The sequence below is a fragment of the Mastomys coucha genome, unplaced genomic scaffold, assembly GCF_008632895.1.
Source record: "Mastomys coucha isolate ucsf_1 unplaced genomic scaffold, UCSF_Mcou_1 pScaffold21, whole genome shotgun sequence".
In the NCBI taxonomy this organism is placed as follows: domain Eukaryota; kingdom Metazoa; phylum Chordata; class Mammalia; order Rodentia; family Muridae; genus Mastomys; species Mastomys coucha.
Genome location: NW_022196904.1, coordinates 161258977 through 161270785, shown reverse-complemented (window position 1 = coordinate 161270785; position 11809 = coordinate 161258977). Strand labels below are relative to the sequence as shown.

The window sequence follows — 11809 nt, the reverse complement described above, 5'->3', positions numbered from 1 at the left end:
AACGGCAGTCACTTAACTCTAATCCAGCGATACATGTCCTAAGAGTTTTCAATTCCTTTTTTTAAGTTGCAATTGATTTCTGTGCCAGTTCTTCTTGACTCTCAACTTGAGTGGATTGGCATCTGCCTAAGAGATTAGGAAAGGGCTCCTCTGGGTGTGTCTGTGGGGATGTTTCCAGAAAGGACTGAGTAAGTGAAAAACGAAAACTCCTACCTAAGAGTGAGCAACGCTGGCCATCTCTGCAGTCCTATTACTTCTTTACAGCAAACACCCAAAAGAACAAAAAACTTTTAAAAAATTCTTTCTTCTATCTCTTCAGGGTAGAGAGAACACAACTGTTGCTACAGTTGCCCTACTGTGAAATAACGCTGCAGAACTTCACGTTCTAAACTGTAACCCCTCACCTCTTCACCGACCATTTCCCATCCTCTTACCGAGTTTCCAGTTCCTTTAGGATGCAAACTCAAGAGCCTTTGAACTGAACTTTTCCATTGAAAGTTACTAGAAACATTGTTTGGACTCGTAAGTCCCCAGCCAGCTTGTGTTACTTTGGAAAATGCTAAGAACTTAGGAATTAGGGCCTAGCTAGAGTAAGCAGCTCATGGAATGTATCTTTGAAGTGCATATGGTTTTCCTAGTCTCTTCCTGTCTCTTATCTCTCTTTCCTGCTTGTCCGGATTTCCTGGTTGCCCCTCAATCACATGGTCCTTGGACATATTTTTCCTCACCTCAGGCCCAAGCCAATAGATCTATCTAACTGTGAGCTGAAAGTGAAATAAAACATTTTCCTATTAAGTTGTTTCTTGTAATCTGTTTTGTTAATTAAATTAATTTGTGTAGTAACACAAAACTCTAAACTTCCAGGCCACTCACCAATATTTTGGGTATTTTGATGTCACGGGTCTTGACTGTCAGTTTGATTGGATTGAGATATGCCTGAAGGATTACTAAAACACACTTTGGTGGGTTTTTGAGGGCATATCCAGAAAGGCTAGTCTGAGGAGGAAAGGCCCAGCCTGATGGTGGGTGGCCTTACCCAGTAACCTGAGAGCACAGAAGAAACCTACTCCAGGCAGGCCTCAGCTTTCTGCTTTCTAGCTGCCATGAGGTATTGTCTCGCCACAGGTGAGAACCATGGGACCAAGGGAAATGGACAGATGTTTCTACATCTGTTTATCCAAGTCTAAGGATAGAGGGGCAGCACCGAAAGCTAATGTTTACTGTGATGGAGCAGTCAGATGGAAAGGGCCAAGGGGCATTAGGAGATGGAGTCAACTTTAGGCATCCCAGGCAATTCGAACCCTCAGCTTTCTGCTGTAGTTATTCCACTGAAGTTTGCCAATTACTACCAACACAGAGAGTTAAAACGTGAATACAGTATACCCCCCAGAATTCAAAATTCAGCTCTACTTCGAGATAAACTGGCTGTCCTTTGTGATGTGTTATAGGTTGAGCTCCTATGCCTCGGTTGGACCATGTGAGTGGTGAGCATGACAGTAAGGACTTACCCCACAAGATTGTTCCAGGAATCAAGTGAACTGATGAAGGGCTCAATGACGCTTACCAATTACTCTCGATCTTACTGCTCATTCTGAATCATTCAAGCCAGTTTCTTAAATCAACACTTGTAGGTTTCCCCACTTGGCTTATTGTGTGAGTCATGAATCACGGCATCTCAAATTCACATGACCACTGCTAAAACAAAGAGCATTAACACCTTCCTTGATTTTGTAGATTTTTTTTTAAAAAGGATTTAGTTTTTATTGTTCCTAATTACATGTGTGAGTGTGGTTCTATGCATGTAAGAGCTATACCTAAGGCAAGGCAGCTGATCCTCATGATTGATAAACAGATAGGCAGACAAACAGATAGACAGAAAAGCCACTGTACTCACCTCTGTGCAGGTATATGATAAAGTTTTAACTCTGGTGGAAGGAACAATTCCAGATGAGACATCATTTTTTGATGGTGGTTGCAGTTAAGCAGAGTTCTGCAATTTATTCCTGCTGCCCACCTACAATTACTCATTGATTATCACTGTTGATGCTGAAGCTGGGGAAACCCTCTCCAGCTTCATTTGCCTTTCGTTGATTTTAAGTGTTACTAATGTGGAGTAACGGAGCTGAGCAATACACTATTCATTCTCCTTTAGTTTTAGAGATGATATTTCCATCCAAAGCTGCCAAAAGTGTTAAAAGATTTTCCCTGGACAAAGGTCTATTATGCACTGTCCAACCCTGATCTGTATCTTAAGTGGCAGGGTTGGATATTTGCCTCCAAAAGAGACATAAGCCATACAACTTACTGAGCTGGGACTATAGCTTTATAGAACATACCACACACTGCGTGTTCAGACATTAGAATGGGGCCAAGGACTCGCTAATCACCGACTCATCTTCCAGAGGTCCTGAGTTCAATTCCCAGCAACCACATGATGGCTCACAATCATCAGTAATGAGATCTGATGCCTTCTTCTGGTGTGTTTGAAGGGAGCAATGGTGTACTCCTATACATAAAATAAATAAATAAATACACAAATAAATAAGTAAATAAATCTTTAAGAAAAAAAGAGTGCTTGCTGCTTCTTCAGACATCTGGAGGTTGGATCCCACTGTCCATGTCTGGCAACTCACAGCTGACTGAACTCCAGCCCCAGAGGATCTGAGGTCCAACTCCGGACTCTTCCTGCACCTGCACTCATAGCTACACACACACACACACACACACACACACACACACAATTAAAAAATAAAAATAAATCCTTAAAAGATGTTCTAGGAGAGTAAATAAAATGTCCCACGAGGCAGATGGCTTCAAGCCTGCCTTCATGTGCCTTGGCCTGCAATCTCGTGCCTGCTGCCCCAACTCCTTTTCCTCCTTATAAACCCCATCTTTGCATTCTTAGGTTCCCTACGATCAGTTTCTGCTATTAGTGCCAGCTCTTGAATAGAACTCAATTTCTGAGCTGGAAAGATGGCTCAGCCACTACGAACGAGTATTACTTGCTCTTCTAGAGGATGGAAGTTCGATTCCAAGTACCCACACCAGGTAATTCAAAACCACCTGTGACTTAAGATCTAGGAGAATCTGACCCCTCTAGCCTCCACTGGCACCTGCACTTGCATGCATATGCCTACACACAGACACAGAAACATAATTAAAAATAAAGTAAAACTTTCAAAACTTAACTCTCTCATTGGTTATGGCTTTCAGAGATGAATGGCTAGACTTGGGTTTATTAAGAGTTCAGAAAGCTGTTGTCAACAACTACATCTTTTGAAGGAACAGGTTCAGACCAAAGATAACATTGTCAGTGGCCTACAGCAAAATGAACAAAATGAAAACAACACAAGACTAGAAGTGGGAACTGGCAACAGTTCTCTCTGGGGCAGTGTTAACCATCATTAGAATAACACTCCTACTCCACTGGTGAAAGAGAGGATGTTGTGTACAATCTGCTAAACCTAACTCCAATAAAACTGTCTTTATGTGATATCCAGAGGAGGTAATTAGCAGTGTGTGCGGGTGTGAATGAAAGCCTTTAGAGAATTCTAAAGAAAGGAAGATATTTTCCCTTAACATGTACCTGCAGTGGCCTCATCTGCTTCAGGGCTTAAAATCCCATAATATGAAGAGGAATTTGCTCTTAGAGAGAGTTTTCAAGAAGGGAGAATTAGGGTCTGGTGATGTACTCAGTTGGTAGAGTCCTCTTCTAGTATGGACAAAGTCCTGGGTTCAATCCACAGCCCTGGATGAACTGGAAATACTGCCATACACCTGTAATCCCAGAATTTAGGAAGTGGAAGTAGAAGTTCAAGGTCATCCTCAGCTAGGTAGCAAGTTCTGGACCAGCCTGATATGCATGAGATCCCATCTAAATAAAAGGAAGATAGTTCAGCAAGCAAAGGTGTTCACCAGCAAAGCTGAGGACCTGAGTTTAATATCTTGGACCCACAAGATGGAAGGAGAGAATAACCACCCCCAAAAGTTGTCCTCTGACGTCCACATACCCCTCATATACAACTTTGTATATTGAATGTAAAACAAAAAGAAAAAGACTATCAAAGAAATTGATTGCTGGGCCTTTGCAAAGCAGGTACTATTCATGGGGGATATGTGTGTGTGTGTGTGTGTATGACATATTTTATATGTAATATATGATATAATATATTTTATATACAATATATACTATATCTTACATATAATATATATTATAAAATATGTAATTAGAATACATTGTCTATTATAAGATTAATATAATAACAAAAATATTAAATGTAATAGATAATGTACTATATATTATATGTGACATAATATATAATAAGTAATGTGTAATATGTAATATGTAACATGCAATATAATATGTAAGATGTAATATATTATGCATAATATATAATAAATTTTCTTTGGATATTGGCTTCTCAGCAGTGAACAGCTGGACTTGGGTTCAGTAAGAGTTCAGCAATATAATACAAATTATATATATATATAATATATAGTATAAACTACATATACTATATAGTATATTATACTATATATTTATTTATTTATAATTATAATTATATAGTCTATGTTATATGTTATATAATTTACATATAATACATGATGCATTATATGTATTTTGTATATGATATAAATTACATGTATATTATATATTATACAACATATTATATACACACATATATCATATATTATACAATATAGTATATATTTACATATAATATTTAATGTATATTATGCATATAAATATATAAGACATATTACCTATCTTACATATTATAAGCTATAAGATATATATTCACCTCTGACCTCAGAGTAGCCCAGCTCCTACCTTTTTAATCCAGATTCCCTAGTGTTTAATAGTACCTGATAAAGTTGTAAAATCTTGAATTGCCTTAATGTCTGCTCCTTTCCCCTGAACATCTCAGATGTCTCTGTGATCCAGTCCCACACTCTGCTCTCTTTGGCATCTAGAGATACATACCCTTTATATACATTCTATAAATATTGATTTATATTTCTCAATAGTCCCTCCCAATTAATTTACTAACTTGTCTATTCTGTTCTGGATATCTTCTTTGTCCTGACATTTCCCTTCAAGTGTGTGCACACACATGCCACAACAACTCTGTGGCGGTCAGAGGACAGCTTGGGAGTCCATTCCCCACTTCCATATGGGGATCTCAGGGTTTCCTAAGTAAGTGACTTTACCTACTGAGTCATCTCACTGGCTTCTTGAAGAATGTCTGACTTGGTGAAAAAGAAAACACTAGACATGTTAACCACCAGACTGCTGTATATATATATATATATATATATATATATATATATATATATTATTAAAGCTTCTAGCACGCTCAGTGCTGTCTCTGCTCCAACTTCCTGGCACCATTTGTTACAAAAGAGAGGAAAGAGCAGAGGTGAATTCGTCCCCAGGCTATAGGAGGAGGCCAGAAGAGCTTTACATGTTCAGATGAGTTCCCAAGGCTCTCTTTTCACTGCTCTCACAAAAAAAGGCCCCAGCTCCGCATCTTACATTTGTGTTCTAAGGGAAGTTTCCCTAGTGGTCAGTCAACTCCCTCAGGGGTGTGAGCCAAGGGACCGGTGTAGATGGAATTTGTACAGATAAAGTGTAAAACACATAAGATTTTCCAAAATACTAAGAGCATTCAGGCATATAATATATTATTAAGGATTTAATTTATCATTTTTTCACACAACATATTTAGATCATTTTCTTTCCCATCCCCCAAATCTTCCCAAGTCCTCCCCAACTCTCAACCTACCCAGCTTCACACTCAAGCATTCATGTGTGCGCTCTCTTTCTCTCTAAAACAAAACAAAACAAAACCAAAAAACAAAACAAAACAACAAAAAAACAAAATGAAAACCAGAATAATCTAAATTTTAAAACAGTAAGCAAAAATTATCAAAAGGAAATGAAAAGTACATATGCAGACACACAAATATGAAGTCTATTTTGTGTTGGCCAGCTACTGGGACTGATAGGAGCATATCTTATGTGTTTTCTATTGTTATAAAAAATAATTAAGCCAGATATAATGGCACAGTAGGCAGGGGAGGTCAGATCTCCATGAGTTCAAGGCCAGCCTGAGCTGCATAGTGAGATCCTGTCTCCAAAAAAGAAAGAAAGAAAGGAAGAAAGAAAGAAAGAAAGAAAGAAAGAAAGAAAGAAAGAAAGAAAGAAAGGGAGGAAGGAAGGAAGGAACTGAAGATTGGATAGTTTCAGATTTTCATTTTATCACATATACTTTTTGCAAAAGCAGCTCTTAGAAGCAGATTGCAACAGAGGCTTGTTTATCTCACAGTTCTGCAGATGAGGGTGTCCAAGGTCTTGAAACGAGCATCTGTTTGGCCTCTGGTGAGGTCCTTCCTGTTGCTCCATAGCATCTGCTAGTGTGGTAGCATTCAAGACAGAGAAAGCTTGCCATTCCTGTCATAACCCTGTCATCCACAAGGGAAGTAATTCATTGCATTAGTCACTTTTTTGTTACTTCAGTGAAATAGAAGACAAAACCACTTATGAATAACAGGTGTCTTTAGCACACGGAGATGGCTCTGCACCATCTGACATATTAGTTATGCTTGTGATAGTTGGTACCATGATATGAGGACAAGCAAGTGGCTCTATCTTGAGCCAGGAGCAGAAAGCATGGGCCAGGGTTTCTCCTTTTATAGTGGCACTCAAGAACTACCAAAAGGGCCACACAAGAACTGTAGGAAAGCTCCCAAAAGGCAAATGACTTCAAATGACTTCAACACGTTCCACTGAGCCCTGCTTCCCAACATCTCCACCCAGGGACCAAGCCTTCAGCTACACTGGACCCGTGTGGAGTTATGACCCAAACTGTAGCACAATTCAAAAGGGAAAGATCTTCTGCACCTCAGGCTCCCTCCTCAAAATACCACTAAATATAGATGTGGAGATTAAACTTAATACAGATGCCAGGAGACAACATTCAAACATTAGCTGGGCACTCACTCGTTGCCAAAATAATGTTGTGTAAGAAAACTCAGGTGACAGCAGGTGCTGGCAAGGATGTGGAGAAAAAAGAACACTCCTCTATTGTTGGTGGGATTGCAAGCTGGTACAACCACTCTGGAAATCAGTTTGGTGCTTCCTCAGAAAATTGGACATAGTACTACAAGAGGACCCAGCTATACCACTCCTGGGCATATTCCCAGAAGATGCTCCAAGATGCAATAAGGACACATGCTTCACTATGTTCATAGCAGCCTTATTTATAATAGCCAGGAGCTGGAAAGAACCCAGATATCCTTCAACAAGAATGGATACAGAAAATGTGGTACATTTACACGATGGAGTACTACTCAGCTATTAAATAGAATAAATTCATGAAATTCTTTTTTATTTTATGTGTATGAGTACATGAGTACACTGTAGCTGTACAGATGGCCATGAGCTATCACGTGTGTGGCTGCTGGGAATTGAACTCAGGACCTCTGCCGGCCCACTCGCTCTGGGGTAATATACTGTAGCTGTCTTCAGACACACCAGAAGAGGGCATCAGATCTCATTATGGGTGGTTGTGAGCCACCATGTGGTTGCTGGGATCTGAACTCAGGACCTTCAGAAGAGCAGTCAGTGCTCTTACTTCCTGAGCCATCTCGCCAGCCCTAATTCATGAAATTCTTAGGCAAATGGATGGAACTAGAAGATATCATCCTGAGTGAGGTAACCCAATCACAAAAGAACACATATAGTATGCACTCACTGATAAGTGGATATTATCCCAGAAGTTCAGAATACCCAAGATACAATTAACTGACCACATGAAGCTCAAGAAGAAGGAAGACCAAAGTGTGAGTGTTTCGGTCCTTCTTAGAAGGGGGGTCAAAGTACCCATGGGAAGAAATACAGGGACAAAGAATGGAGCAAAACCTGAAGGAAAGGCCATCCAGAGACTGTCCCACCTGGGTATCCATTCCACATACAGTTACCAAACCCAGACACTATTGTGGATGCCAACAAGTGCTTGCTGACAGGAGCCTGATATAGCTATCTCCTGAGAGGCTCTGCCAGTGCCTGCCAAAAACAGAAGTGGATGCTCACAGTCATCCATTGAACTGAGCGCAGAGTCCCCAATGGAGGAGCTAAAGAAAGGACCTAAGGAGCTGAAGGAGTTTGCAACCCCATAGGAAGAACAACAATATGAACCAGCCAGAACCCCCAGAGTTCCCAGGGACTAAACCACCAACCAAAGAGTACACATGGAAGAACCCATGGCTCCGGCCGCATATGTAGCAGAGGGTGATCTTTTGAGACATCAATGAGAGGAAAGGCCCTTGGTCCTGTGAAGGCTCTATGCCCCAGTGTAGGGGAATGCCAGGACAAGGAAGTGGGAGTGGGTGGGTTAGTGAGCAGGGCGAGGGGGGAATGGGGTAGGGGTTTTTTGGAGGGGAAATGAGGAAAGGGGATAACAATAAAGGAAATGTAAATAAAGAAAATATCTAAAGAAAGAAAAAGAAAAAAAGAAAGCATCCCCAAACCCAGTATCTCGCTCAAGCATCAACTTCAAGTCTTTAGGGCAGTAGAGAGGTTCTGCTGACTCTGGTCGTACTTGTAGCAGGTGCAGCTCATCTATAGAGGCTGTCTGGCTATTGGCTGCTGTAGGATAACCTTGGCAGGGAAGAATGACTCTGTTCCATTGTAACAACCTCCCAGAAGTTGAGATCCCACATGATCTAATGAATGCAAGGGAACAAGAAAGAACAGAGTAGAATTGGAGGCCTAGGCTTGGGGCCAGACAAAGACACTTCTGTTGTGTAGGCAAGTGTTAGGCTTTAAAGAAAGCAAACTTAAAGAAACAAATTTCACTTTCCCTGGATCTCACAGATCGTGTATCCTAGCCCAACAGCAAGTCTGGCTCGCCTGTCCATCACTAGAATGACATGTGTGCCATTCAGGATGGAATTAAGGTCTCCATGCAGCTTTGCACAGTGGCAGTATTGTAGCCAGTGAGGTTTATCCGAAGCACGATTATTGTTGATTGAAAAAGGTCTCCATGTTTCCAAGGCTCCCCTGGATTTAATAAACACATTTTTCTTACCTCAGTGAAGTGACAGAGAGGAAGAATGGTTAAAGTGACATTAATGTTAATGACAAGGTGGCAGTCAACAGACCAGAGAGTAAAAGATCCCAGACAAAAGAATAAAGCACTGCTGGTGGTTAGTTAGGACCACTCATAAGACATTGTAGGGGGCTACTCAGAAATACAGCAGGCATGGTGGCTTCATCCGTCAGCTTCCCATCCCTTTGACAAAACACCAGAGAAAACTACTTAAAGGAAAACAGATGGATTTGGCTCATAGGTTCAGAGTTTTCAGTGCAAGTCCCATTATTTATGGGTCTGTGGTAAAGCAGAACGTCATGGTAGACATTATGGTAGAGAATAGAGATGCTCATCTGAGGGCAGCCAGAAGAGAGAAGGGAGAAGGAGCCAGAAGGGACAGGACACACCCAGGGCATGGCTTCAGTGAGCTCCTTGCTCCAACAGGTTCTACCCAATTCAGTTTCTGTCACCGCCCAAGAGTCGCTCAGAATGCATCATCAGACTTGTCCTCTGAGAAGGTTAAAGCCCTATGACACAGTCACCTCTTAGCACTGAAACATTCAGGGATCAGTCCTTCAGCACAAAAACCCTTGGAGCTGTTTCAGATCCAAACCCTAAGAATGCCTGATCTATCTTTAGCCAAGTTGTAACTTTTGTTAACAATTGCACCCAAGTTGTAGCTTGTAACCAACTGAAGCAAGTTGTAACTTTTTCAGGTAGGTTCTTTATCTCCTTTTAATGTTTCTGTCTTCTCACTTCTCCCACAACCCTACCCCCCTTGGCCATAAATACGCTAAGGAATCTATTTCTTGCTTTGGTTTCTAAAAAAGAGAATCCAACGATAGAAAAATAGCAAAATTAACAAGAAGAAGGATCTTTCCCAAGCTAGAGAGATGGCTCAGTTGTTAAGAGCATTGATTGCTCTTCCAAAGGTTTTGAGTTCAAATCCCAGCAACCACATGGTGGCTCACAATCATCCATAATGAGATCTGATGCCCTCTTCTGGGGTGTGTGAAGACAGCTACTGTGTACTTGCATACAATAAATAAATAAATCTTTAAAAAAAAAAAAAGAAGGACCCCTCCCTCCTCACGTGACTAGAAAAGGATTTTGCAGGAAGGATGAAGAAAAGCAAAGGGAGATAGATGAAAGCTGAAAAGCAAGTGACCTTGTGTCTGATTTCTGGGAAGAATTCATGGCCAGCAAAGAGAGCACCTAGAACAAGCAGCCAGAGATAGAAGCTTCTGGAAGATTCTTCAGCCTCTTTGCAAGGGGGAAAAAAGGCTTGCTGGGCAATCCAAAGTGAATGTGACCTACTTGATAACACTGGTAGATCGAGGAGTCAACACTAGGAGGCCAATTACTGTTCTGTCCTCACTAGCCTATGTGATCTTATACATGATCTGTAACTTCTGCGTCTTCTGGCTTCTTCCCTCTGCAAAATTGGAATAAAGAACGACTTTTAAGGTAGGATATATAAGTTAAATTACCATATGCAAAAATAATTAGCCAATGCCTTGGACATGGGAAGCCCATGAAAGGGTAAGCTGCTATCGCACTGATACCTCAGCAGTAGTGTTTGTGGTCCACTGATGTAGCTGTCTGCAGCCACTCATATGAATGGGTTGTCTGGAATGGGGGTCAGGGCCTGAATAATTAAGGGTACCGGAAATACTGGAATGGTTTGGAAACATTAGACGAACACAACGTGTGCTTTCAGTCCGCCATCATTCATTGAATTCTCCTTGTCACAAGTAAACAGATAGATAAAGCAAAACCCCTCCCCCCAAGTTCATCAGCAACTTGGCCCAATCAGCAGCTTCATCTTCAGTCTCTGAAGGCTGGACTTCTGGCGTAACTAGAACTTGGAGAGAAGCGTGGCTATTAGCAGGAGGTAGGGAGAGAGGTGTGGCTATCTGTGGCAAAGCGGGATCTGATAGAATCAGCCCTCAGCTGTGGGAGGGTCAGACACTGACTACTCAGGCATCTGGGTATCTGTGAAGTTATCTGGTGCTGTCTTTTATCATTCACATGCATCCATCTTTCATGTTTTGGTGCTATGTATGTACTAAAAATTCAGGAAATTCTGGAAAAAGGAGAAGAGACTCCTAAGTTTATTAAAATCATGTTTCTTCCACTCTGCTAAAATAAAACCTTGAAATAAGGCTGAAAGTGACTTTGAAAAAAAGTGAAAGAAATTTAACTTCTTTTTTATTTGAATTTTTTTACTTGTCTATTTTTTTTTAACTTTTACTGCATTATGATGAGAGAAGTTACATGATTTCAATTTATTTGAATTTGTTAACATTTAAAAACATATTTTAAGTAAATAGAATTAAATTACATTCTTGTTTCCCATTCTTGTACCCCAACTCCTCCCAGAGACCCCCCTTCAATGCCTACAATATCTTTTTTTGTCATATTCTTTAAAATTTATAAAATATTATTACAACAAAAATGAGTATTATAAAAGTTGTTTGATATAAAACAGCAATCAATTTAACAGTCTTATGTAGATGCTTGTCTACAACAATAGTGAAAATACATACATTTTTCTCAATATAAATTTTAAATAATTCCAAATCATCACTACTAGTATTTTCTTAAATGAACATAAATATATAAAGTCCTTTTGTTTGTTTGTTAGTTTTGTACTTAGTAGAGCTTAAAATCTTGGCTCTTACTGTGGTACAAGCCCAAAATAAGAACAATTT

The 11809-nt window shown here is 40.2% G+C and overlaps 1 pseudogene; it reads left to right on the top strand.

The window, feature by feature from the left end:
* The first annotated feature begins 8971 nt into the window (after positions 1-8971).
* Positions 8972-9140, top strand: LOC116104162 (annotated as a pseudogene).
* The last annotated feature ends 2669 nt before the right edge of the window (positions 9141-11809 follow it).